We start from the raw sequence: 25,866 nt of genomic DNA on the forward strand, positions 1-25,866 counted from the left end.
CCCACCCCAGTAAGGGAACTCTCACCCTGAAGGTAAGTGCTTGAACCTCAGAGGTGCTGCTCTGCCCTGCCAGGCGGTGTTGCTTCCACACGAGGAGGGGCGGAGGTGGCTGCTGGGGCATCTATGCGCTGAGAATCAAGCCCAGTGTACCTGGGGTGGGACCAACAGAGGCGGGGGGCCAGTTCATGAGCAGCATTTGCAGGAGAGTCCTCGGGCTGGGGTGGGGGTCGGGGGGGATTCAACAGAGGGTCTCAGGGAAGCCTGGCAAGTTGACTGCCTAAAGCCAAACACAGCTGGACTTCTTAGTGTACCAAAAGGTTCCCTCTCCTGTGTTGTTGTTTTTGCTCTAAGTCTATTTGAAAGTAGGGTTCTGATGCTTGCTGCTGCTGCTGCTAAGTCGCTTCAGTCGTGTCCGACTCTGTGCAACCCCATAGACGGCAGCCCACCAGGCTCCCCTGTCCCTGGGAGTCTCCAGGCAAGAACACTGGAGTGGGTTGCCATTTCCTTCTCCAATGCATGAGAGTGAAAAGTGAAAGTGAAGTCGCTCAGTCGTGTCCGACTCTTAGTGACCCCATGGGCTGCAGCCTACCAGGCTTCTCCATCCATGGGATTTTCCAGGCAAGAGTGCTGGAGTGGGGTGACATTGCCTTCTCCATCTGATGCTTGCAACAGAGTCAAAGTTAGCAAACTGACCTGTCAGTCAGAGAACTTGTTTAAATCTGGAGGAAAAAAAGACTGGCAGGTTGGGCAATTGGAAGGAAATAGGTAAATTCAGGGCTGAATTAAGATTCTTGTGACCTTAGGTCACAAGAATTATCTTTGGAGGCTCCTTCCTACTTGTAAAAGTCAATCAAATAATGATATTTTATACCTTCATAAAAGGGTGACTATAACCCAGGCTGGATTCATTGTTTTATAGGCATTAATATTATTGTCAAGGCTCCTTCTGATTTTAAAAAGAAATTGCAACCCCCACCTAAAAGTGTCATGAGACCTGGGCTTGTGCTCAGTGGGTGTGTTGGTCTTGGGTAGATTCCTGGGAACTTCAAAACCCCTTTTTAAAAAAAACCCAGTGCCAGGACCTTAATCAGGACCCATCAGAACCACTGGGGATGGGACCCAGGTTGCAGTGTGATTTTCCAGCTGCCTGGGGTCAGGGAATGGTGATTTCAGTGAGCAGCTGTGTCTGGGGACCCTCAGTCCCCTCCTCATTTCACCGTAGGATTTCAAGAAGACCCCCTCCCCTAGGCCCCCCTTCCCGTCTTCCCCACTGTCTGCTCCTGGCTGGACTGAGATGTCATGGGGGCAGGGTAAGTTTAGGTCCACTTGTGTGACATTTCCCGTCTCCCCTGGAAGGCCAGTTGGATTCATTTCCACTCGCCCAGGTTTGGGCTTGGTGGGTGTATCAAATGCTTTCCACCTAATAAGCTGAAAGCATCAGGGTGGCTTTGCATGAAGTGATAACAGGAATAGGAATCCATTCTGGACCCTGGGGCTGGGGCTGGAGAGGATCTTGCTGTTGTGTGCTATGCTAGTCGCTCAGTCGTGTCTGACTCTTCGGCACCCCATGGACGGTAGCCTACCAGGCTCCTCTGGCCATGGGCTTCTCCGGGCAAGAGTACTGGAGTGGGTTGCCATTTCCTCCTCCAGGGGATCTTCCTGACCCAGGGTTCAAACCCTCATCTCTTGTAGCTCCTGCCTTGGAGGGGAATTCATTACCAGTGAGCCACCTTGGAAGCCCCATCTTGCTGATTTGCTTGCTTCTTTTCAATGAGTTTTCTGGCATGTGTGGGTTGCAACCCCGCTGACCGTAGCCCCCCAAGCCCCTCTGTCCACGAGGTTTTCAGGCAGGAATACTGGAGTGGGTTACCATTTGCGGGATCACCATTTCCTTCTGCGAGGGATCTTCCGAACCCAAGGATCGACCTCACATCTCTTGCGTCTCCTGCATTGGCAGGGAGGTTCTTTACCACTTGCACCGCCTGGGAAATTGGTCCTGAGATGAGTTCCTGGGTGTGGAGAGGAAGCCCAGTCAACAAACATGTGTACCCAGGATTGGGGGAGGGGTGCTGGAACGCGTAGGGACCCTGATCTGGTGGCTGCAGAGAACTGGCTCGGCCCTTGACCTCGGAAACTCCGGAAACAATGAATGATCCAGCCCCACTGTGATGTGTGTGCATCCAGCGAGGAGCAAGATGCCACCCAAACAACGCTTTCTCTTGTGAGCAAAGGTTACAGGTTTCCTGTTTCAAATCTGATGGTATTTCCCGCTCCACCCCCCCACCTTCTTTCTTTCTTCTCTCCATTTTCATTTGCCAGCTAAGGATCTCCACTGATTTCTTTGAGCCTAATGATGGGGAAGCTGAGAATGGAGTTATTTTTAAACACCTTTTGAAATACTACTCTTCCTGAGTTCTGAAGTAAGTTGAACAGGGGTCGAGTTTAAAGATTAAATATCTATTTTTTTGCAGCAGCAGCAACTATGCCGATAACTGTGCCCATTTGCTCAGGAATTCTGTGGATGGTGCGGAATAGCCTTGCTCTCTAGAAACCCACAAAGGAGTGAAATTAGTAAAAGCATAGCTAATATTTACTGAGTGCACATTAGGGGCCGGGCACAGGGCTAGGTGTCCCTTGTGTGTTATCTCATTCAGTGAATCCAAGCATACCATAAGACGGGAACATGTGAAAATTCAGGAATAGCATCATAGGGATCTTTGAGCAAAAGGCTCCCCAACTCAGGACTGTGGCCATGGATTATCTTTGTAGAAAAGGTCAACTGTGGATTTAAAACCTGGTGCTCTGTGACAGGCTGGTGGGGTGGGATGGGGTGGTTCGAGGTCTGAGGGAGGTTCGGGAGGGAGGGGACGTATGTGTACCTGTGGCTGGGTCGTGTTGATGTGTGGTGGAAACCAACACAAGAGTGTAAAGCAATGATCCTCCGATTAAAAATAAAGAAATTTAAATGAAGAAATAAATTTCATCATAATTTGAAAACTGTCACTACCGTGTCATACCCATCGTGTCTCAGTTTATTCCCGGTCTGGTATATCATGCTGATAACCTATATTTCTTTTGAAGGCTTTCTTCAGTTTGCCACAACACGATGGATTGGAAATGGATTTCTCCCTTCGTTCTGATTCCACACAGTCTTATTCTTTATTGAGTCCCTAGAAGCCCCTGTGTCCCTGGGAGGCTGCCTGGAACGCGTCTGAAGCTTGAAGTTGAGTGTCCTGTTCCCTGGTGTAAATCTCCCCTTCTTTTTCCAGGTGAAATCAGAGGGCTGTGGCTGACCTGAATAGATGCTTCGAACCGAGAAAGCAGGACAAGATAAAAGGCGAGCTGCACCCTGAAATCAAGGTATGGCCGCGCCCTGAAGCTCCTCGGGCTTTGGGGTTCTTCTCCTTCTATGTCATATCTGGTTGCCTGGGTATCCCTACGGCACCTGGGTACCAGCCCCAAGTGGTGACTGGCAAGCAGGAGCCGTCAGAGAAGGTCCCAAGGCTCAGGCTGCTAAATTCTAACAGTCGTCACGATTGACTCAGGCCAGACTCCACTGCCACGGCTTTTACTGAGACGAACGCCCTCTCACCTCTTACAAGCCAGGCCGATCAGTCGCGCTGTACCTAGCCTGTAGGGGAGGAAACTGAGATCCCCCCATTTTGCCCAGGCTGCCCAGTTACTTAGCAGGGGAGCCAGGATTTGAAGCCAGAGCCAGCTCCGTGCGCTGCGCTCTCTTCCTATTCCGAGTGACAGTGAATTGTCCCAGTCACCCGCTTCCCAGGTGGCGCTAGTGGTAAAGAACCTGCCTGCCAATGCAGGAGATTAAGAGACGTGTGTTCGATCCCTGGGTTGGGAAGATCCCCTGGAGGAGGGCCTGGCAGCCCGCTCCAGGATTCTTGCCTGGAGAGTCCCATGGACAGAGGAGCCTGGCGGGCTACAGTCCATGGGGTTGCAAGAGATGGACACAAGTGGAGTGACTCAGCACGCACAGGCACTCCAAGACTGAACTGTTGCCACCCCCGCCTCTGTGCCCCCCCACCCTCTCCCCAGGTGCCCGTCTGTGTGCCTCGCCCAGAGGACCCTGCGCCCGCGGAGGCCCCCACAGCTGGCGCATTGCCTTGCTTCCAGGACTTCACCAGGCCGCCTTGCCTGCCCCACTGGGGCCTGGAGGACCGGTGAGGGTGCAGTGGGGCTTGTTTGCATGGACTCCAGTGTCTCGTGTATCCTACCCCCTTTGTTGCTGCTCGTGGTAGGATCTGCTCAGACGGGGCGCTCAGACCACGGTGTGGATTACCCTGCGGGAGGGTGGGCCTGGGACGGAGAGTCCGTGGCTTAAACTGTGCTTTAGCTGCTGTCTGGGCTCGGGTGACTGGCAGGCTGTGTGTGGGTGGTGGGGGCGGGCAGGGTTAATGAGTGACTCCAGGGGATTTCCAGGTGAACTGTGGGCACGGCCTTTAAGAATAGAGCTCTCCGCCTGAGCCAGCTCTCTCCCTTCCCTTCTCTGGGTGACCTCCCCCCGTGCCGGCCTGAATGCCAGTTCATTCTATGAGAGGCACAGCCTCTCTGCCCTGTTCTGATGGCAGTGACGCCCTCATTCATTCATTCACACGTTGATTCATCGAACAGATCCTTGTTGGGTGTCTGCTGTGTGGTAGCGCTGTTCTAGGCAGAGAACACCCTGCTCCCACAAAGCTTGCCTTCCAGTGCAGGGCAGGGGAGGGGCTATAAGAAGCAGCAGGTGTAATCAATAAGTAGATTATCTGGTACAGAAGAAGGTGATGGCATTGCAGGAAGAAACAGAATTAGGGGCCATTCTGTGCTGCTGGGCGGGGCAGGGAGGGGAGGGCAGGCGAGGCCTTGAATAGGGCAGACGCCTCACTGAGCAGCTGACGTCTGAGCACGCACTTGGGGGAGCTGAGGCAGGAAGAGCTGTCTGCGGGCAGCGGCTCTGTCAAGGCCAAAGCAGGGGTCGGCCTGGAGTCTGTGGACAGGAGTGCCGCTGCAGGCGGGGCTGAGTGCCCAGGGCTGGGGACCCAGGCCAGGGGGAGCCTGGGGGCGGGTGGGTGTTCCCCCCGAGGGCACTGGGAGCTACGGCAGAAGCCGAAGCCCGCCCCCAGGGGCTCAGTCTCAACAGCTGTGCCCGCCTCACTGAGCAGAGGCCCTCGCGTTGGGGTTGGGACTTCGCATGGGGGATAGACCGCCCCCATCCCTGCAAGGGGGGGCCCCGAGGGTCACTCAGGCAGGCCACAGACTGGGCAGCAGAGACTAGTAGTTACGGAGGAGAAATAAAGGAAACACAGGACTGGGATTGACCTCCGTCAGTACAGGCACTACTGATACCATGGATAAGATAGGTAACTAACGAGAGCCTCCTGTGGAGCACGGGGACCTGTGGTCGGTGCTCTCTGGGGACCTGAATGGGAAGGAAACCCAAAAACACGGGCGTAGGACGTCTCTGGGGGCACAGTGGGTGTGCATCCGCCTGCCAGTGTGGGCGAAGTGGCTCCATCACTGGTCCGGGAACATTCCCCGTGGTGCAGATCAGCTGAGCCCATGGGTCGCAACTACCGAGCCCACACAGCGCAGCTGCTGTTACTCTTTACTTCTGGCTGTGCTGAGTCTTCACTGCTCTAGCTGCCATGAGCTGGGGCTCTTCCCTAGCTGCCACGTGGGGCCTTCTCATCCTGGCAGCTTCTCTTGCTGCAGAGCTCGGGTCTAGGGCTCCCAGACTTCAGTCCTGGAGGTGCGTGGGCTTAGCTGCTCCACGGCACGTGCAATCTTCCTGGGCCAGCAATCGAACCCCTGTCCCTCTTCCTGGGCAGGCAGATTCTTAACCATTGGACCACCAGGGAAGTCCCTGGAGACACTTTCTCACCCGTCACCTTGGACTCCTTTACTTCCAGACCCAGTGGCCAAGGGAGATGAAGGCAGATGGCCCAGTGGCCGGGTCCATGGAGCAGTAGTACGAACAGTACTATTAGAATATCACCCACTCTATGGATTCAGCAGACTCCCTCTCAGTGAGCAGGCTGCTCACCGCCTCTGAGCCCCAGAGGCTCCTGCGTGAGATCATCAGGAGGAAGGCCTGTTTTTACAGATGAAAAATCTGACGCCCCAGGGGAAGGACAGGCTCTTTGCCTGGGTCCATCCGTCATGTGTGTGTGTGGCAGGTAGCGGAGAGGTGTGGATGCTAAAATGATCATTCCTGCCATAACTGTGATTGAGAGGGAAGCCAGGCGCTCCCAGAGAACCGTGTGAGTCCCAGTTCTGAGCAGCCCTGGGGATGACCTCACCCAGGGGGACAGGAGCCATCCAGAGGACGCTGCGACGGAACTTCCCTGCAGGGGCCCAGTCTGAGTCACCTTGGCTCTGGCCCCTGCCTCGGGCCGCATCCCCCAGGCCTCCCACTTCACCCCAGGACATCGCGGTCACCGGCCAGGCCTCATGACTCATGCGGTCCCCCGAGCCAGCCGCCAGGGGTGGAGTCTGTCCCCTCCCCTCTAGCCTCGGTTGGCTTGGGGCCAGGGACGCAGCTGCGATGTGCCGGACGTGTGTGTGGCGGGGAAAGCACCTCGCCCCCTTCAGGGGTCAAGCCAAAGCCGCGGCGGCAACCAGTGGATCTCAAGATGCAGTTTGGAAAGTCCGGAGTGCTCCGTGGAGCGCAGACAGCGTGCAGCCTGAGCTCTCGGAGACCTCGGCAGGTGATTCAGCTAACCATGCCTGAGAAGTGAGGGGTAAACAAAACTCCCCAACACGGAGCCCCACTTCGGGGGGCCCCCCATTTAGACAGACGAGTTCGCCCAGAAGGCCAGCGGCAGGCAGGGTGTCGTGTTCCCCCGCACCCAGAGCTCAGCCTCTCCTCTCCTTGCTCCTCCTCCGTGCTTCTCATCTTCTAAGGATAGCAATGGTGTCATCTTTGCTCAATCTGTCAGCCTCGCACCTGCGGACAGCCCCTGGCTGGGGGAGCCAGTCGCTGTCCAATTTGATGTCATCTCTGTTTACCGTCTGTTTTAGAAACCAGGTAGTGGGAGGGACTTTTTGAGAATGAAAAAAAAAAAAAAAAAGGAAAAAAAATGTAAATCCCCAAACGATTTCAGTGAGGTTTTTCTTTTCTTTTTTTTTAAACTGTTGTGTTTTATTTTCATATTTTTCCTTTTTCCTCTTTAACTTTGTCTTTTTAATTACAAAAAAAAATTATTTTGTAGGAGAGACCATACATAAGTGGGGACAGAAAGATGACCCAGAGATGTATGAGTTTCTTTCCCCCAGGTGAGTGTTATCGGATGTCTTTCCGGGCGATTCTTCCTAAAAGGTTTACTCCAGAGCCAGCACAGGAGCCTGCCTCCAGAATCGTGGCCTCGGGGGCCAGTACTGCCTCCCCCCAACGTAGGAAGTAGGAAGCATGTTATCATCCATGGGACTCGGTTTCATACCGTCGGTCCCTGTGACTCCCCAGAGGGAAGCTGAAGTCGCCCCACGGTTTTGCCCTTTGGTTCATCAATTCTGGAATTTTCCACCTCTAGTTTGTCTCCAAAGAGGGCTGGGAAGGTCGCAGAGGGCTGTTAAAGGTCAAAGGTGGCACCAGCTCTCCCGTCCTCCGGCCTGGATGCACACCTGTTGGGCTCTCCCTCCAGACTCTTGGTGGGTCGCAGTCACGACTCGCTGAGCTGTCCCGGGCGTGGGGCGGGGAGCGGGAGGGCTGGAGGCTGGGTACCAGGGATGCTGTCTGCCCTAAACCGTGAGGGTCGGCTGCAGGGGGCCCCGAAGACCTGGGAAACAGGTGGTGCAGAGAGACCGGCATGCATGTTCCTCGGCCAAGGTGGGAGAGCTGGTGCGAAGCTCTGCTGACTCACTCTGCCGGAGACGACAGAGGGGAAGTGAATCACTCTGGGCCTTGAGTGAGCACTCCTAAGGCCAGGCCGCCAGCACCTGTCTGGGGCGAGGTTAGCTATTCACGCTGCCAGTCAGGGTGCCATGGGAACCCGCCGTGGGCCGCCTGACTGCACACGGCTCCCACGCTGTCCGCTCCCTGCTTCAGGTTCCTTGCCCGCCTGACCCTGCATGCAGAAGAGGCCGTGGACCTCTTAGTCCTAGAGCTTCTCCTTAGGGGCCCCTCGGGGTACAGATTCCACGGAGGATGAGGAGGGGTGAGGGGAAACCATGGCCAGGAGATCAGCCCGAATCCAGGCATCCTGTGGGGCCCTCCCCATCCCACCCGCGGCTGCCGCCTCCGGAGATCTGGTTGCCAGGCTCGGTCAATCCTGCTGGGCATGGCTGCGGGTGCTGTGGGCGATGTCGTTCAGGGGCCCCACGGAGGAGGACCTCTGCCATCTCCCGGGACGCCCCCTGATCTGGGGCCGTGACCTCAGGCCCGGCTGCCCTGTGACCCCAGAAGAGGGGGACTCTTCTTGCTGTGCTCTGCTCTGCGGCAGCCCACCCCGGAAGAGGCTGCTGGGCACAGCTTAGGGAAACAGAGGGTGCTTCCGGGGCCCATGGGAGTGCCCAGGCTTGTGAGTCGAGCGAGGCAGCAGGGCGTTCAGATCAGCTCCGCTCTATCCTCTCTCTCCTCCGTGCTCGGAAAAGTACCAGCACACAGCTTCTCCTCCCAGGCCCCGAGAGTGTGCGTCACGCTCCTAGGGGCAGCACTGCCCGGGCACAAGCCATGCCTGCCTCCCCCCACCGCCCCCAAAGGCAGTGCCCTTCCCTCCCGCCCTCAAGCAGGAGGACGGACGTTGATGGACTGGGAAGAGGTGGGAACTTCAGTGAGTTGGGCTCCCAGCGTCCAAAAAAGCAGCAGTGCCCAGGCAGAGGAGCCATCCCCTTGCTATCTAGCACCACTCGTGCAAAGCCCTGGGCTTTCCAGGTGGTGGTGCAGTAAAGAACCTGCCTGCCGATGCAGTCCCCACGGGTTCCATCCCTGGGTCGGGAAGATCCCCCTGGAGGAGGAAATGGCAACCCACTCCAGTGTTCTTGCCTGGAAAATCCCATAGACAGAGGAGCCTGGCGGGCTGCAGTCTATGGGGTCACAGAGAGTCGGACACCACTGAGTGACTAAACAGCAGCAACTCTTAAAGCCCCAAAGTCCTGGTGGGCAGCACAGGGAGGCTGGGGTCACCGTCACCATGGGCTGAGGACAGAGCCCCGGGGCTTGTTCTCCCTGGGTGGCCCTGAGCGAGTCACACAGCGGCTCCAGCAGAGTTTCCCCGTCTGGGAAGTGGGGATCCTAACACCTGTCCTGCCTCCTTGACAGGGTTTGTGTGAGGCCAGCTGAGATCACCAAGAATGGGACAGGCTCCAGGGGGTGGGGTGGGTGGGGCGAGGGCCACCCAGCGTGGGGTTGAGACATTGGGGTGCTCACGGTGATTCGCGGTGAGGCAGGGCCTGAGGCCAGAGCCTCCCCGGGACGGTGACTTGCAGGCACCCACCTGTGACTTAGGAGCCCTTGGGGCCTCTCCCGCAGCTGAGCATCAGTCACCGCCTGGTGGACGCGCTTTGTCTGGGCTCCAGCTGCAACAGCCAGCCTGCCCTTGGCTGCTGCAGAAGGCTCCCCCGCCTTCTCTGCCTTTCTCGGTGGGCAGGGCAGGAGCAAACAGGGATTCCAGGGCCTTATCGCTTAGGTTTTCCTTGAGGGACCTTCCGACTGCACGTTTAGAAAGTCCGGTGGCCCTGAGTCCCCTTCTCAGGCCACATAGGCATTGGGGTGCTGACTTTTGGTGCCACATGAGCCGTTCTGGTTTATCAGCAAAGAAGAGAGAGGAGCATTGGATTATCAGACTGTGTTCAGTGTACCATTGGGGTGCTTGGCAAACAGCTGTTGAATACGCAGATCATCTAATTCTTAGTGTGTGTTGCTTTATAGTGTTTCATGCGTTCACTGAAAGGAGGACTGTTGAGATTGAAGAGGGCACTCCTGATAGGGCAATAAGCAAATCCTGGTAGCAATAACTTTATTTATATCTGTACTAGTTTCCTGGGTCTGCTGTAACAAATTACCAATAAGTTCAGTTCAGTCGCTCAGTCGTGTCCGACTCTTTGCGACCCCATGGGCTATAGCATGCCAGGCCTCCTTGTCCATCACCAACTCCCAAACTTTACTCAGACTCATGTCCATTGAGTGGGTGATGCCATCCAACCAGCTCATCCTCTTTCGTCCCCTTCTCCTCCCACCTTCAATCTTTCCCAACATCAGAGTCTTTTTCAGTAAGTCAGTTCTTCGCATCAGGTGGCAAAGTATTGGAGTTTCAGCTTCAGTATCAGTCCTTCCAATGAATATTCAGGGTTGATTTCCTTTAGGATGGACTGGTTGGCTCTTCTTGCAGGCTAAGGGACTCTTAAGAGTCTTCTCCAACACCACAGTTCAAAAGCATCAATTCTTCAGTGCTCAGCTTTCCTTATAGTCCAACTCTCACATCCATACATGACTATTGGAAAAATCATAGCTTTGACTAGATGGACCTTTGCTGGCAAAGTAATGTCTCTGCTTTTTAATATGCTATCTAGGTTGGTCATAACTTTTCTTCCAAGGAGTAAGCATCTTTTAATTTCATGTCTTTAGTCACCATCTGCAGTGAGTTGGTGATCGACAGGGAGGCCTCGCTTGCTGCGATTCATGGGATCACAAAGAGTCGGACACGACTGACCGACTGAACTGAACTGAAAATAAAGTCTCTCACTGTTTCCCTTGTTTCCCCATCTGTTTGCCATGAAGTGATGGGACCCGATGCCATGATCTTAGTTTTCTGAAAAGTTGAGCTTTAAGCCAACTTTTTCACTGTCCTCTTTCACTTTCGTCAAGAGGCTCTTTAGTTCCTCTTCACTTTCTGCCGTAAGGGTGGTGTCATCTGCATATCTGAGGTTATTGATATTTATCCTGGCAATCTTGATTCCAGCTTGTGCTTCCTCCAGCCCAGCGTTTCTCATGATGTACTCTGCATATAAGTTAAATAAGCAGGGTGACAATATACAGCCTTGATGTACTCCTTTTCCTATTTGGAACCAGTCTGTTGTTCCATGTCCAGTTCTAACTGTTGCTTCCTGACCTGCATACAGATTCTCTGACTGTCTGACCTCTCTCTGCTAAACTGTCTCCAGTTCCTCCATCTTCACTCCTAGAAAGGGATCAAACCACCCTTAACTCTCATACCACCCTACAATCCTGGTAGCAATAACTTTATTTATATCTGTACTAGTTTCCTGGGTCTGCTGTAACAAATTACCATCAACTTGGTGTTTGTTTGTTTGTTTTAAATACACACATTTATTCTCTTGCAGTTCTGGAGGCCAGAAGTCTGAAATGAGTCTCAGGGGCTAAAATCTCGGGTTGTTGTCATCAAAGCTGGCTCCTTGCGGAGGCTCCGGGGGCAGGGAGGGGTGGAGGGTGGGGGGCAGGAATGGCCCTGGCCTCTCGCAGCTTTTGGAGGCTGTGGGCCCACCTGGAGCGGCAGCCACATCACCCTACCCTCACCTCTGCGATCCTGTTGTGTCTTCCCGTCTGGAGCCAAATGCTCCTCTGCTCCTCCCCTGTGGGGATACCTGTGATTTTGTTTAGCGCTCACCCGGGTAGTCCAAGGCCATCTCCCCTTTTTAACATCCGTCGCTTAATCCCATTTGCAGAGGCTCCTTTGCCACGTACGGTAGCGTTTATAGGTCCCAGAGATTCCCATATGTCTGTCTTCCTGGGGAGGGGGGCATAAGATGTGTCATTATTGACCTGGTACCATGTCCCTGGGGCTTCCCTGGTGGCTCAGATGGGGAAGAATCCACCGGTAGCGCAGGAGACTCGCGTTCAGTCCCTGGTTCTGGGAGATCCCCTGGAGGAGGGCATGGCCCCCCACTCCAGGATTCTTGCCTGGAGAATCCCATGGACAGAGGAGCCTGGCAGGCCACAGTCCACGGGGTCACAAAGACTCGGACACGACTGAGCGACTAACAGCGCAATGAAACTGTGTCCATGGCTGTTGTTATCATATTTCAGTAAGATTTGTATATGTGGCTCATTTTTAAAGTCTTTATTGAATTTGTCACAGTGTCACTGTTGTTGCTTGAGGTTCTCGTTTTCTGGCCACGAGGCGTGTAGAATCATGGCTCCCCTACCAGGGGTTGAAGCCTCACTCCCTGCGCTGGGAAGGCCCAGTCTTAATTAACCACTGGACCCCCAGGGCAGTCCCTCCATGACCGTTGTCTTATAATAAATTCCTGTAAGTGGAAGGAAAGGTTGAAAGGGCAAAACTTAATATCGGATGAAATGTTTGGAGCAAAGCATTCAGAGTTAAATAGGTTGAACTGGTGTCTTTTGACGGCTGTCCCTTTAAGAGCCCTTCTGGAGGCAGATCTGATGGGGAACAGGGGGCACTGAGTAGGGTGTTGGGTGGTGTGGCTGTGGATTGAAAGCCCCCGGTACAGGAATCATTTAAAGTTAGCCTCTAGGAAGCTCAGGGCTAATGAGATAATTCCCATTAGGAGAGGAAGGAAGTGAAGGTGGCCTGACATCCCTTCTGTCTCTAATTTATGTGATTCACTGAGACCTCCCCCCCTCCCGCCCAGACCGCTCCCCCTCCGCCGGCTCCACTGTCCACCCTTGTTTTGCCAGCCAGGTCTTTGGATTCCGGCGAGTCCCACCGTGCCAAGGAACCTGGGACGGTTGCCTTCCACCCAGACGCGGCGTTCGGGCTCTTTTCTGGGCAGTTAAGCCAGAGGATCTGGGCTTTGCCCATTTCTTCTCTTTTCCCAGAGCCTCACCCAGCTCCCCTCCATCCCCACCCCTGCCCAGCTGACAGGGATGAGGACTGGTGTCTCTGGGAGCGAAGAAAAGAGAAATGCTTCCAACAGAACGCAGGCCGGCTCCAGGGGCGCTTGGAGGCCAGGCTGCCAAGATCCTGTTTGCTCCCCTCCCCCGCTGCACCCCCCCCCCCCGCCCCAACCCCTGTGTCCCTGTACTTTTAGAGGGAAGAGAGAGAGAGGAAAAAAAAGAGAGAGAAGAGATCCTTCCTGTTTCGCTCTGCTGCCTACACTCGCGGTCAAAACTCTCTCTGCAAACATGAAAATCCAGTTTGCGTCTTTAATTAGAAAAGTGTGAAGTAACCGAAGAAGGTTCGGGTTCTTTCAGGTTCCATCAAACCCTGGAAACACATCTGGGTTTTAGGAGAGGGAGACCCTGGCTCATCGCAGGCCCAGTGCCCTCAGACTTGGCGCTGGGGGGACATGCCGCCCCCGCCCTCTGCGCAGGAAGGGTCTCTGGCGCATGGAGGGAGGTGGGGCTCTTCCTCGCCCCTGGTTTCAGCCCTTCGTCCTCTCGTCCTCCCCGAGGGAGGCCACGTGGTGGACTGTTCCGAGGCAGGGCCAAAGGCCAGAGCAGGGCTGGCCCTGGGGACAGCCAGCGGCCCGGCTGCGCCGTGTGGGTGGCCTGTCCTGTGAGCCTGCAGCCTGACCTCCCAGCCCCTCCTGGAGCCCAGCTGCAGGCTTGGGTGGCAGCCTCGGCCTGCCGTGGCCGTGGGGTGCCGAGACCCCGCTTCCTATCCCCTCAGCACCCGCATCACACGCCGTGTGGGCTGGGCCGGGGCTGGGGCACACCAGGCAGAGTCTGCGGACAGCCATGCCGCTTGGGTTGGCTCTCCAGGCTTCGGTGTCTCTAACGGGAATGAGACAGAGGCAGACAAACCAGGGGTTTGAGGAAGACGGCATACACGGGAAAAGCCCTGGAAGCGCAGTGGAAAGACGTGCAAGCTAAAGGCAGAGGGTGTCTGTACATTCATCCGTCCACGCGTGTGTGCCCAGTCCTGTCCGACTCTCTGCAAGTCCATGGACTGTAGCCCGCTAGGCTCTTCTGTCCATGGGATTCTCCAGGCAAGCATCTTGGAGTGGGTTGCCATCTCCTTCTCCAGGGGATCTTCCCGACCCAGGGATCGATCCCAAGCCTCCTATGTCTCCTGCTCTGCAGGCAGATTCTTTACCACTGAGCCATCAAGTGTCTGTACATTTCACAATTAAACAATGGCAACGCTGGGGTCCCCGGTGGCCTCAGCTGGGCTGGGATCAAGCGTGCAGCCCCTGGACTGTCCGTGGCCATGTTCACGGCAGGGCTCCCCTGGAAACAGCTGTTATCACCCGCTCGTGACCCCTGGCTCGGTCGCCAACTCCCTGTACATGGTGTCCTCAGGCTTTTAGGGGCAGATGAGGGAACATGGAAAGAGGTAAGGGTTCCTCTCGATGCCAGAAATGACTTCATTGATTTAAAAAAGGAGGAGAAAAGCAGTGATGGAAGATCAAGCTGGCATTTCAGACGCCTCTCACGTCTGGTCCACACCAGGGATATAACCAAGGCACGCGCCTCTTCTTCCACCCTTGAAAACGTGCTACCTGGATTTTATTTTATTTTATTTTTTTAATATTTATTTCACTGCCCTGAATCTCCGTTGCGGCTGCAGGATCTGTAGTTGCCGCATGTGGGATCTAGTTCCCCAACCAGGGATCCAACCCGGGCCCCCTGCGTTGGGACTACAGAGTCTTAGCCACTGGACCAGCAGAGAAGTCCCCTAGATTCCTTCATAAAGACAATGCTATAGGGAAATATAGTAATGAAGACAAACGCTACTTTTTGAGCCTCAGTCCTCATAGCACCCCTACCGGGGAGGCGGTCTGAGTGTAACTCCTGCTTTGCAGGTGGGCTATAGAGGATGGAGGTGGCCTGCCTGGGACTCTGAAGGTGAACCTCGATCTGACTCCGCATCATTGAGTGAAGCATCTCCAGGGCCATGTGCTTCCTGGAGTCCTCCCTGTCGGCGGGACCGAGGCTTCCCAGGTGGCAGTAGTGGTGAAGAACCCGCCTGCCTCCACAGGAGACGTAAGAGACGCAGCGTTCAATCTCCGGGTCGGGAAGATCCCCTCGAGGAGGGCATGGCAACCCACTCCAGTATTCTTGCCTGGAGAATCCCCATGGACAGGCATGGCAACCCACTCCAGTATTCTTGCCTGGAGAATCCCCATGGACAGGCATGGCAACCCACTCCAGTATTCTTGCCTGGAGAATCCCCATGGACAGGCATGGCAACCCACTCCAGTATTCTTGCCTGGAGAATCCCCATGGACAGGGGAGCCTGGCGGGCTGCAGTTCACGGCGGGGTCGCAAAACAGTCGGATGCGACTGAAGCGACTTAGTGCGCAGGCCTGCCACTGAGCTGCAGGCGGCTCACTTGTTAGTTCCCTGCTCTGTTCGTCCGTGTGCCTTGTCAGGGCTGCACACCGAGCCGGGTGCTGTGCACGGAAAGAAGAATAGCCTGGCCGCACCGTGCAGCTGCCAGACCCGCGTGGAGCCGAGGAAGGGTGGGGAGGCACCCAGGCCATCACACCTGGCTGCCCTGAAGGGCACGTGCTCTTCCTCTCCAGGCTGGTGGGCGATCCAGAGCCAGACTGGCTCAGAGGTCCCTCTGGGTCCTCCCACAGGTGGATCGTGGGCACTTCAACATCAGGGTAGACAGCAGAGTCCAAACAGGGACTTCAGGGGCCAAGTGTGGGGAACTGTCCATCTAGGACCCGTCAGTCTCTCCCTCCTGAAGGAAGAGTGTAGTAAACACCCTGCTCTCTGGAACACCCCCTCCCTGGAGTGATTCATGGAGAGATTCCCCCCAAGTAGGCGTCTCTCTGCCCCCGGGCCCCCAGCTTGCAGCAGGGCCAGGACACTCCGGGGCCCAGTCCCCTACTCTCTGTTGTTTAATGGGCCACCTGGAAAAGCGAGAGAGCAGAAGGCCCTTGTGATTGGCCGTTAGGCGGCCCCCGAGGGACAGATAAGCAGAGGACAGAGGAGTCTGGGACTGGGGTCCCAGTTATCTTAAAGTCCATCTTGGGGAACAGTCCCTTCGGATAAACAAGAGATCTGGGTCGGCCAGTTCGGAAGGGTCTTTGATCCACCTAGAAGTTAATGCTTTTCCGTGGAGAACCACAGAGTGCCCCACCCAGGGCCACGGAGATAACAGGCAGGCGCAATCACCCACCAGCGGCCTCTTGATAATGCCCGGTTTTATTGAGGTCTGGTTTCTGCCCAATGGGAACACATCCGGCAAGCATCAAAGGGACACCGCGTCACCTTGTGCAAAGAATCCCTCGGGGTGTGCGTGTGGGGAAGGGTGTGTGCGTGGCTGTGTGTGTACAAGGCTGCCCGTTGGCAGTTAGCTTCCTAGAGATCAGAGGCCACCAGCTCCGAGGGGGCCTTGACAGGTCACGAATGCCATTCCCTTGTTCTTTTGGCCGGTCCTGCTCCTAAGACATCTCTGCCGGTGTTGACTTAGCATCTCACGTGGAAGAGCCACCCCGTGTTGATGGGTCCTGGGCTCCGTTACGGGGGCTGTCTGATGAGAATTTTAAGGGAGAGGTGTGGTGGATGCTCACAGCGGACAAAGCTTACTCGTTTGGGAGTTGCAGGCTTGCCTCTCTGTTGTCGCTCCGAGGTGTTTGCACTGCATGAACACTCCAGGGATGCAGGGCTCACCTGGAAGAGCATGGGGATGGTGGAAGAACGCACAGGGTGTAGGAGGTCATGTCTTTGCAAGGGTGGAGTTGATGAACACAGTGGTTGAGTGTGGTCCTGCGGGAAAGGGTGTCTCCCCACCCACACCCGGGCAGAGCCTCTTGGCCCTCAGATTTCACCTGGGGAGGCAGGCTGCTGACCTCGTGACTGGACCCCTGGAGACAGAGGCAGAGAAATACCGCCCTACAAGCAGAACATCTGGAAGCTTCCTAAAGCTTATTTCTCAGCGAGTTTGCAAGAGTCGGGACATTAGCACACGAGGTTTATAGGCTGGAGGGAACCCAGAGGTTCTAGTTCAGTTCAGTTCAGTTGCTCTAGTTAAGAGTGAGATGCATTCCGACTTTGTGGGGAAGGGCAGGATGTAGGAAGGGAATGTGGAAGCCTTGGGAATGGCCAGGGGGAACCCCAAAGCACTAGATTCTTTGCCCAGGAACCTGTTCAGTGTCCCTGGGGACAGACCAGGCCCCTGAGCTCCTTTCCTCTTTGATAGCCCTGGTGCGGGGCAACTGGATTTCTCCGCTTTGTTCGAAGCAGGTGCATTAAGTGGACTGGAAGAATCCTGGGGAGGGGAAGGGCAGGAGCTGGGAGGCTCCATCCCCCTGAGCCTTTGCCTCTTAAAGACCCACAGGGAGTTCGCCTCTCCTGTAGGACAGTGGTTTTGGCATCAGGGGCCGGTTTCCTGGAAGACAGTTTCTCCATGGACCCAGGTTGGGTGGGTGGATGGTTTGGGGATGATTCAGACACATTGCATTCATTGTGCGTTTTTATTTCTCTTATTGTTGCATCAGCTCCTCCTCAGACCATCAGGCATCAGATCCTGCAGGTTGGGGGCCCTGCTAAGAGAGCCCGACGCACGCCTGTCACCCATCTTCCCATCCTGACACGGGTGGGACCTGTTCATCCTGTAGCTGTGAGCCTCTCTTGTCCCCTGCTCCTCTGTCCCCCACTCCCTCTTCCCTCCTCACCTCCTTTTTAAATTTTTTTCCTTCCTCTCCCTCCTCCCCTCTGCTTCCCCCAGTGACATCCTGGACTTCACGATTTGGGCCAAAGACAATCAGGAAATGCTTGGCTCAGCCTTTCGGCCAGGCAGGCTGGGGATGAAATAATGAAGGGAAAAGATGGTCCCAGCAGGAGAGAGAACTTACACGTGACCGCGTCCTTCTTTGCAAGGAGTCAGAGCATCAACCTGTTCAGCTCTGTCTCTTGCTCAGTGGCTGATTTCTCATTAGATTCTCTCATCCCTTTCCTCTCTGACCCGGGTAGGGGCCGCCAGCCAAGCTTATTATCAGGACAGCTTTCGAGAAGTGAAGTCTCTCCTTGCTCAGAGTGCATCTGTGGGTGGATTCTGATTTCAGTGCCTGGGGAGTTTACCAATTGGATGCAGAATGGAGGCTCCCCGTTCCTAAACCGGCCCCACTGCAGGATCACCGTTGTTACCGAGACGGTGCTTCTTATCCAGTAAGTCCATGTTTATAGCGTTGGGTGGGAGCCGGCTCATTTTGTGCTGGCTTCGTGAGCGGAGGAGGCTGGGGCTTTGTGTGATTATTCCTGGGAGACACCTTCCTGCAAGGCGTCCACCCTGTTCTGATGGGAAACGCGGTGACACAGCCCCCAGGAATTCCACGCCAGCCAGTCACCTGTCTGGCAGCTGGGATGTGCGTTCCCAGGTCTGCCCTGGCGAGCCTGGTGCGGTTTCTGCCTCGGGGCGTCTTGCATCCCGCTGTCGTCGGGACTCAGGTGTATCGCTACCTTCTTCTTCTTCTCTCTGGGCTCGCTGGCCCTTGGCAACGTGCAATGGTTCTCAGCACCCGCCACCCATTGGAATCAGCGGCTCGGCTCTAACTGCTGCCTCGTCCCGCCCTAAGCGATTCCGGCTTCCCCAGGCTGGGCCGAGCCCCAGGCATGGGAGTTTTGAAAAGCTTGCCAGGTGATTCTCAGGTGCAGCCGAAGTCAGGAAAGGGCCGCACCTCAGGGGCAGTGATTGTCTGTGGGAGGGATTCTGCAGTTCCCCACCCCCCACCCCCCAATGCCAGACACACGCCAGCGTCCGAGACGTTTTCAGTGGTCACACTGAGCGGGGCTGCTCCTGGCTTCTCGAGGCTGGAGGCCAGGGGTGTAGTTGAGCATCCTCCAGTGCCTCGGACTTCATCCCAGTGCCAGCCCCCCAACCCCAACCAAGAGCAGCCAGCAACCCTCTTCTCTAGGTCAGTGGGGGAGCAGATGGTGCATGCCTGACTGACAAGCTCAGTTTCCTATATGGTGCAAGAAGATCAGCACAAACGCAGGGGCTTGAACCCACACTCACTTCTTCTCTCACAGTCTCTTTCTCCGGCCACTCTCACTGGGTCGGAGTCAGGGTGTCTGCAGGGCTGTTCTCCTTCGGAAGCTCTCGGGAAGGTTCACTTCCCGGCCTTTCTAGCCTCTGGCGACCGCCTGCTTACCTTGCCTCCTGCTTCCTGCCTTGAAACACTCCCTCCAGCCTCCCGCTCCTGTCCTCACACCTCCAGCTCCTTCCTCTGTGTCGCACCCCCCTCCGCTTCCCTTTCCTTAGGACACTTGTGAGTCTACGTGTCCCCTCTCCCCCAGTCATCCAAGGCGATCTCTGCCTCTCAAGATCCTTGGCTTGCTCACACCTGTGCAGTCTCTTTTGCCGTAGAAGGTAACGACATTCACAGGTTGCAGGGGTATTAAGACGTATCTTTGGGGGCCGATAGTCAGCATGTCAGGCTTCCCAGGTTGGCACAGTGGTAAAGAACCCGTTGGCTGCCAACGCAGGAGGCGCAAGAGATGTGCGTTCCGTCCTTGGCAGAAGGATCCCCTGCAAGAGGGCATGGCGACCCACTCCAGTGTTCTTGCCTGGAAAATCCCAAGGACAGAGGAGCCTGGAGGGCTACAGTCCATGGGGTGGCAGAGAGTCAGACTTGAGCTTGCATGCACACGCACTCAGCCTTTCCCAGGGGCCCTCTTGCCACTACTGTTCTTCCTTTCCTCGTCCCCAGTTTTTCTCCAGGAGTTGCTCCACCTGTAGACTCTTCACATGCGTTCTACTTCTGTCCTGGGTGTTTTCAGAGAGGCAGGGTCTGAAGGGCAAGGCAGCGCGTTGGAGTCCTGTCTAACCAGCTCCTAGTGGCCATAGCAACAGGCAGGAAAACATTCGAGTGGGAAAAGGGGTGGAAGGGGGTGGGGAGGGGACCCGGCCTTGGAGTTAGCAGCTGCTTTAACCTGGAGAATGATGCTGGGGGGAGAGGCAGGGAAGCCGAACTGGCGTCTCAACCACCGTCAGCTTCCCAACCCCCCCACCCTGCCCCCGAGTCTGGGTTTCTAAGTGATCTTTCAGATCTCCAGGTGCCCACTAATCTGCTGGCCCAGTGCCTTTCTCTAGGCTAACAGAGGTGTGTCTTTGGCCAAATACGAACGCTAGACCCAGAAGGGTTTGGTGTGGGGCGAGGGTGTGTCCAGCTCTGCTGAGGCTGGTCCTTACCTCGTTCTCCTCCCCTGGGTGGAGGCTCTCATTTCCACCCTCCCCCACTCCAGCCCCCGGCCCCCTTGGCTGGGTCTGTGGGGTTGAGATGAGTCGGGCGGTGGGGGGAGCAGTGGTGTGTTTGGCTTTTTGTTTTGTTCTGCGCATGCCTCCCGACGTTCCCCTCTGTGTTTAATGTCCCGGTGCCGAGTGCATGCGGTTGCTGGGAGACGAGAAGGAAGTCCCCGAGTGATTCACCGGCAGCTGCCAATTCATTTGCTCGCCGTGTGCGTCTCCCTGGGGAAAGGCCTTCTCCCTGGTCCTCTCCGGTTCAGCTCAGACAGCTGCTGGCGTCTGAGGAGGGGAAACGTGGAAACCAGAAAGTTCAGCAGGACTCTGGGGCTGCTGGGGGCGTTTCGGGGCCCCAGGGAGAGTGTCTGGAGGGAGAGACTTCAGGTCTCCCTCTTGGCCACCTGGAGCCCCAGGGTACCCCTGTGAAGGCTGCTGTGCTGGCTTTGGGGGAGCTGACGCCTGCCTGCACAGTCTCTCCTTCAGCAGTGCTCCTGCCGGCAAACGTCTTGAAGCATCTTCTCCCTCCCCAAGGCACTTACGGTGACGTCCTGCCGTCTCTGACCGTCAGCACCCCTCTCTCTGGCTTCATCGCAGCCCACACATCCCCACCCGGGGTTTAGCCCAAGCCCCCAGGAAGGAGAGCTCCCTCGTGCCAGGCTGAGCCGCGACCTCACAGGACCGTGGAGGGGCAGAGGGCCTGTTGGTCCTCCTGCACCCAGTCTCCTCATGTGCGTCCCTCTGGTGCTGAGGTCCTTCTGGCCTCAGCTCAGTCAGTGGTTGCCTCTCTGCTGTGGCCCGAAGTGGAGCGTGCCTGTCTGTTTCTGTCTGCCTTCTCAGTGTCTCATCCCACGTGGTGCTTGTGAATGAGCAGATTTGCAGGTGATTTCTCATGGGCTGGCAGTGATAGAGTCAGAGAAGGGGGGCGCCCAGATTTATCTGCATTCGTGACTGTGTGTGTGCTTAGCCTCTCAGTCGTGTCCGACTCTGTGCGACCCCATGAACTGTAGCCTGCCAGGCTCTTCTGTCCAGGGGGATTCTGCATGGAAGAACACTGGAGTGGGTTGTCATGCCCTCCTCCAGGCGATCTTCCGGACCCAGGGATTGAACTCGCATCTCCTGCATTGGCAGACGGACTCCTTACTGCTGAGCCACCTAGGAAGCCCAACGCTGCTTCTAAAAGCAGTATTTTAGTTAAGGGGGAGAAAAGGCCTAGTTATACTGTTCAAGTTTCCCTGGTGGCTCAGATGGTAAAAAAAAAAAATCCACCTGCCAATGCAGGAGCCCCAGGTTCGATCCTGGAAAGATCCCTTCCCAACCCAGGGATCTAACCCAGGTCTCCCATGTTGCAGGTGGATTCATTATCAGCTGAGCCACCAGGGAAGCCCATGAATACTGGAGTGGGTAGCCTATCCCTTCTCCAGAGGAACTTCTCGGCCCAGGAGTTGAAAGGGTGTCTCCTGCATTGCAGGTGGATTCTTTCCCAGCTGAGCCACCAGGGAGGGTCTCAGCAGTTTTAAGATGAGGAAGTCCCCTGAGGGCGTTTCGTGGTACTCAGTGTATTTGCCGCTCAGAAACGCGGAGTTAGGTGGGGTAGTGGGGAACCAGGAAAGCATAAGGCCAAGTCCGTCTTCACGTATTTACAGTCAGCAGTGCAGAAGGGAAATGCATTAAATTGTATTTTTCCACTTCCTCCCCTATCTACTTTGGATCATCTCCTAATTAGTTGTTAAGGGTCTCTTGAGAAGCAGGCAACAGAGGATGAGATGGTGGGTTGGCATCATGGACTCAATAGACATGAGTTTGAGAAAACTCTGAGAGACAGTGAAGGACAGGGAAGCCTGGTGTGCTGCAGTCCATGGGGTTGCAAAGAGCTGGACATGACTGAGCAACTGAACAGCGACCTGTGAAACCAGAGGGATGTTCCAGCTGAAGTGAACATCAGGCTTAAGGACCAGACGCTGGCCATCCTGTACAGAGAAGCGTGGCCCCTCTGTGCCTCAGTTTTTTCATCTGTAAACTGGGTGATCTGACCCCCCATGCTCCTGACCCCATGGCTCACAGGCTGAAAAACAGAACTGTCCGCTTCTTCTGAGCTGTATTTGGTTTTTAAAATCAGCCATGGTGTAGTGGTAAGACTTGTGGGAGCATTCCCAGCAATGATTCAGTGTACAGAGTTCCTTGAATAGTATGTGTTAGTCACTTCGTCATGTCCGACTCTTTGTGACTCCATGGACTATTATAGCCTGCCAGGCTCCACTCTCCGTGGGATTCTCCAGGCAAGAGTACTGGAGTGGGTTGCCATTTCCTTCTCCAGGGGATCTTCCCAACCGCGGGATCGAACCCGGATATTCTGCACTGGCAGGTAGATGTTTTACCATCTGAGCCGCCAAGGAAACTTGAACAGTGTAAATAGGCCTTTTCCCCACCTTAACTAAAATACTGCTTGAAGGAACATTGGGCCTCCCAGGTGGCTCAGCAGTAAAGAATCTGCCTGCCAGTGTGGGAGATGTGAGTTCGATCCCTGGGTTGGGAAGATTCCCCTGGAGAGAGAGATGCAACCCACTCCATTATTCTTGCCTGGGAAATGCTTTGGACAGAGGAGCTGGTGGGCTACAGTCCTTGGGGGTCACAAAGAGCCAGACACGACTGAGCAACTAAAGAATGACAACAGTGTTCTGCTCGGTAGCTGGAACGTTCTGGATTAAAGGCAGTAAGGTGATGCTCGCTGTTGAAAGACATCCATTGAAAGGGCAGGAGGCAAAGTCTCACTCTGTTGCTTTTTTTGGTCCACAGGCCTGGGAGGCAGGACAGGTGGAGAACTGTTCCTCTCGCCCGGAGTCCCCACCAGGAGCCTCAGTGTAACCATGAAGACCCCAAGGAGCTAAGATGGGACCTTCTCTTAAGAGGCAAGTGCTCTGGATTGGAACGAGAAGTCTCATTTTGGAGAATGGACTTCCCTGGTGGCTCAGGTGGTAAAGAATCTGCCTGCAACATAAGAGACCCAGGTTCGATCCCTGGGTCAGGAAGATCCCCTGGAGAAGGAAATGGCTACCCACTCCAGAATGCTTGTCCCATGGACAGAGAAGCTCGGCAGGTTACAGGTCCATGGGGTTGCAAAGAGGTGGACGCAACTGAGTGACATACACACATTCTGGAGGCTGAAGGAGCTTCTGGATTTAAGATGTTTGAGGAGAAAGCAAAGAGCCTCGGCCTGAGCAATCCTGTCTGTGTTGACCTGCGTGACCAGGAGGCCGCCTCCAGCTGAAGGGCACCCCGTGACCCTGGACCTTATAACTCCTTCTGCTGGTGCCTGGTCTTTAGACCGCCCCCGACCAGTCCTCGGAAACCGGAGGATTTTCTCCTGCATTCTTTCATGCTCCCCACCTCCCACGTCTGCTGAGCCTTCGGACTCAGCAGTTCTCTTTTACTCCGTCACTTCTCAGCTGGATATAGAGCGAATAGTTCACTACACATAAGTCAACTGGTCTCACATTTTGCTCCTTCTGAAAAGGCCGGTGTTTGCACAGTGCTGTACAAGCAGCCTTGGAAGACCATCCCTCCTTATGTATGTGTGTGACCCCACAGGCTCCAGCGTGATGCAGGTCTGTGCAGAAGTCCTTCAGGCTCTAAAGACGCTAGGATGCTGGAGGGGCCCTCGCAGGGAGCTGGATCCTGAAGGCCAGCATCGCCCATGTTCAGCTTTCTTGGTTCGGATTGCACGCAGGTGGAGAAGCAGAACATGGACACGTCTTCTGTTGACACGGATGCGTGATCAGCTCCCAGCAGGGCAGTCAGAGTCCCTGTCTGATCACCGTGCTTCATTACAGACTGTCCAGGGGCCAGACTTGATGGTGTTTCTAGAGGACCCCCTCTTTCCAGTGTATCCGGACCATAGATAGGGCCCCACAAAACCCAAGTCCTGTTGAGGAAGTGAACCTTTTCTGTGGAGAACAAAACAGCTCATGATGAAACAAAAATAATACAGCCACTGGAAACAATGGAAAATAGACTGTGGTGTGTGTGTGTGTGTGTGTGTGTGTGTGTGTCTGTCACACGTTTGTATAGAATAAGAGCCAGGAAGAAAATTTCTGCATCTTAGCTAGACAGACCAAGAACTAAAAACCTCTGGGATGGTGTTGTCTGGAGAGGGAAGGAGTTGGCTGGAAGACTTCCTGAAATTCCTTTGACCTCTAGGGTCCCGTAAAATATCAGGGGCGTGTAAATTGGGCCAAAGTGTGTGCTCTCTGTCTGAAGTCTCCTGGATAACCTTCGAGGTCAGCTCAGAGGCTGTTGACTCAGAATTCCCCTCCCCCAGTTCCCTTCCCTTTCCAGACACGGGCTTTATCTGGGATAAGGCGGCGGAACTTGGTAGTGGTAGTGGGGGAGAGGGGAGACGGAGGTTGCGCCAGCCACAGTTTGTGGTGCTCACGACAAGTGAGAACAACCAGAAGGCAAATTACAGGTTCTTCCCAGGTGAGTTAAAGCCAGGCTTTCAGGATCGCATGCCATCCTGAAGTTGTTGCTTCTTGTCAGAGGATCAAGGCTTTATCTCTTCTGCTGAAAGACAGGCTTAAGCATCTCATCTAACCCTGCTCATCTTGTGTGGTGGCCCCGGTGGGGGGCGGGATGAGGGGCGGAGGTCATCGCCTACTAGAGTAGAGATGAGCATGCAAGCATCTAGAAAAGACTGTCGTTGTACAGCTGTCGAGATAAAGACCCAGCCTCCTCCACGTGCGTCTTTCCCTCTGTCCTGGATTTCCGTGCCTTCACTGCCGTTAAAGGAACACTGGCCAGCCCCTGGGGTGTCATTTTTCTTTTTCTTTTTCTTTTTTTAAAAAGGACTCATTTCAGATGTTTCCTTCATTTTTATATCCCACATGTGGTCATTGGTTCCAGAAGAAGTCCCACTGTGGTACCAAAAGCAGAAGTTTCCTCTTGTTCTTTCTCTTCTTCTCATCCGCGTCGACTCCCAGATCTGCAGAGCCTGAAGTGGTCTAGAGCATCGCTCTTATCTAGATCTACCCCTGACTAGTGCAGGAATCCCGTTTCCAGCATCGGATGCGGGATGGGCAGGCCGTGGGGGAGGCAGCCTTTCTGGCAGCTGGAGAGAGACCTGGGAGAGAAGGTGGGACGATGTTCAGCCTTCGGGGGAGCAGCAGAATTCTAAGGAGTGCTTCATCCACGTGCGTCTGTTTCTCCATCCGATAGTGAGCCAAAGGCATCTCATTTCTGGGTCCAGCTGTGTGTCTTACACTGATTAAAAAAGCACAGAGTGGGGAGACAAGGAGACCTGAGCTTTTGTCCCAGAAAGTCCCGCTTCTTAGCTCCTTCCATGTAAAATGAGGGAGTCACGTCTCACATTCCCCAAAGCCCCTTCTAGCCATGCCGTCCACAGTGCTGCCATATGGAAGGATAGAGTTCATGACTTACAGGATTTGCTTTTTTTCCCTCTCTCTCTCTGGCTCAAGTCCCAGCCTCAATTTCTTTTTAAGTTTTTTAAAGGTATCGAACAGTTGTTTGTCTATCTGTTGATTTATGTTTGGGTTGCATCTCAGGGCGTGTGGGACCTTTGTTCCCCAACCAGGGATTGAACTCTCGCCTCTTGCAATGGAAGCAAAGAGTTTTAACCACTGGATAACCTCCAGGGGAAGTCCCCGGGTTAATTTCAGCTTGCTCCAAGATCATGTACAAGTCACTCAAGCCTTTTTCTCCAGGTCTCGGTTTTTCCCATCAGTAAAATGGGAGAGGTAGGGGGTGGTCTTAATGGTCCTCCTCAAGTTCTCCTCCCGTGTGTTCAGTTCTAAGCCTTGTC

General features: G+C 55.0%; 1 long non-coding RNA gene across 2 annotated transcripts in view; it reads left to right on the forward strand.

Moving 5' to 3' along the window:
- LOC138415437 (uncharacterized) overlaps positions 1-24,059 on the forward strand; it is a 154,676-nt gene extending 130,617 nt beyond the window's left edge. The window contains exons 2-5 of one of the 2 annotated variants that reach the window (XR_011247242.1): positions 3,270-3,360; positions 4,054-6,704; positions 7,209-7,272; positions 22,848-24,059. This is a non-coding gene — a long non-coding RNA (uncharacterized lncRNA). The remainder of the gene's footprint in view (positions 1-3,269; positions 3,361-4,053; positions 6,705-7,208; positions 7,273-22,847) is intronic. The other variant, XR_011247241.1, reaches the window with a different exon arrangement.
- The last annotated feature ends 1,807 nt before the right edge of the window (positions 24,060-25,866 follow it).

This window comes from Ovis canadensis, chromosome 11, assembly GCF_042477335.2.
Source record: "Ovis canadensis isolate MfBH-ARS-UI-01 breed Bighorn chromosome 11, ARS-UI_OviCan_v2, whole genome shotgun sequence".
Taxonomy (NCBI): Eukaryota; Metazoa; Chordata; class Mammalia; order Artiodactyla; family Bovidae; genus Ovis; species Ovis canadensis.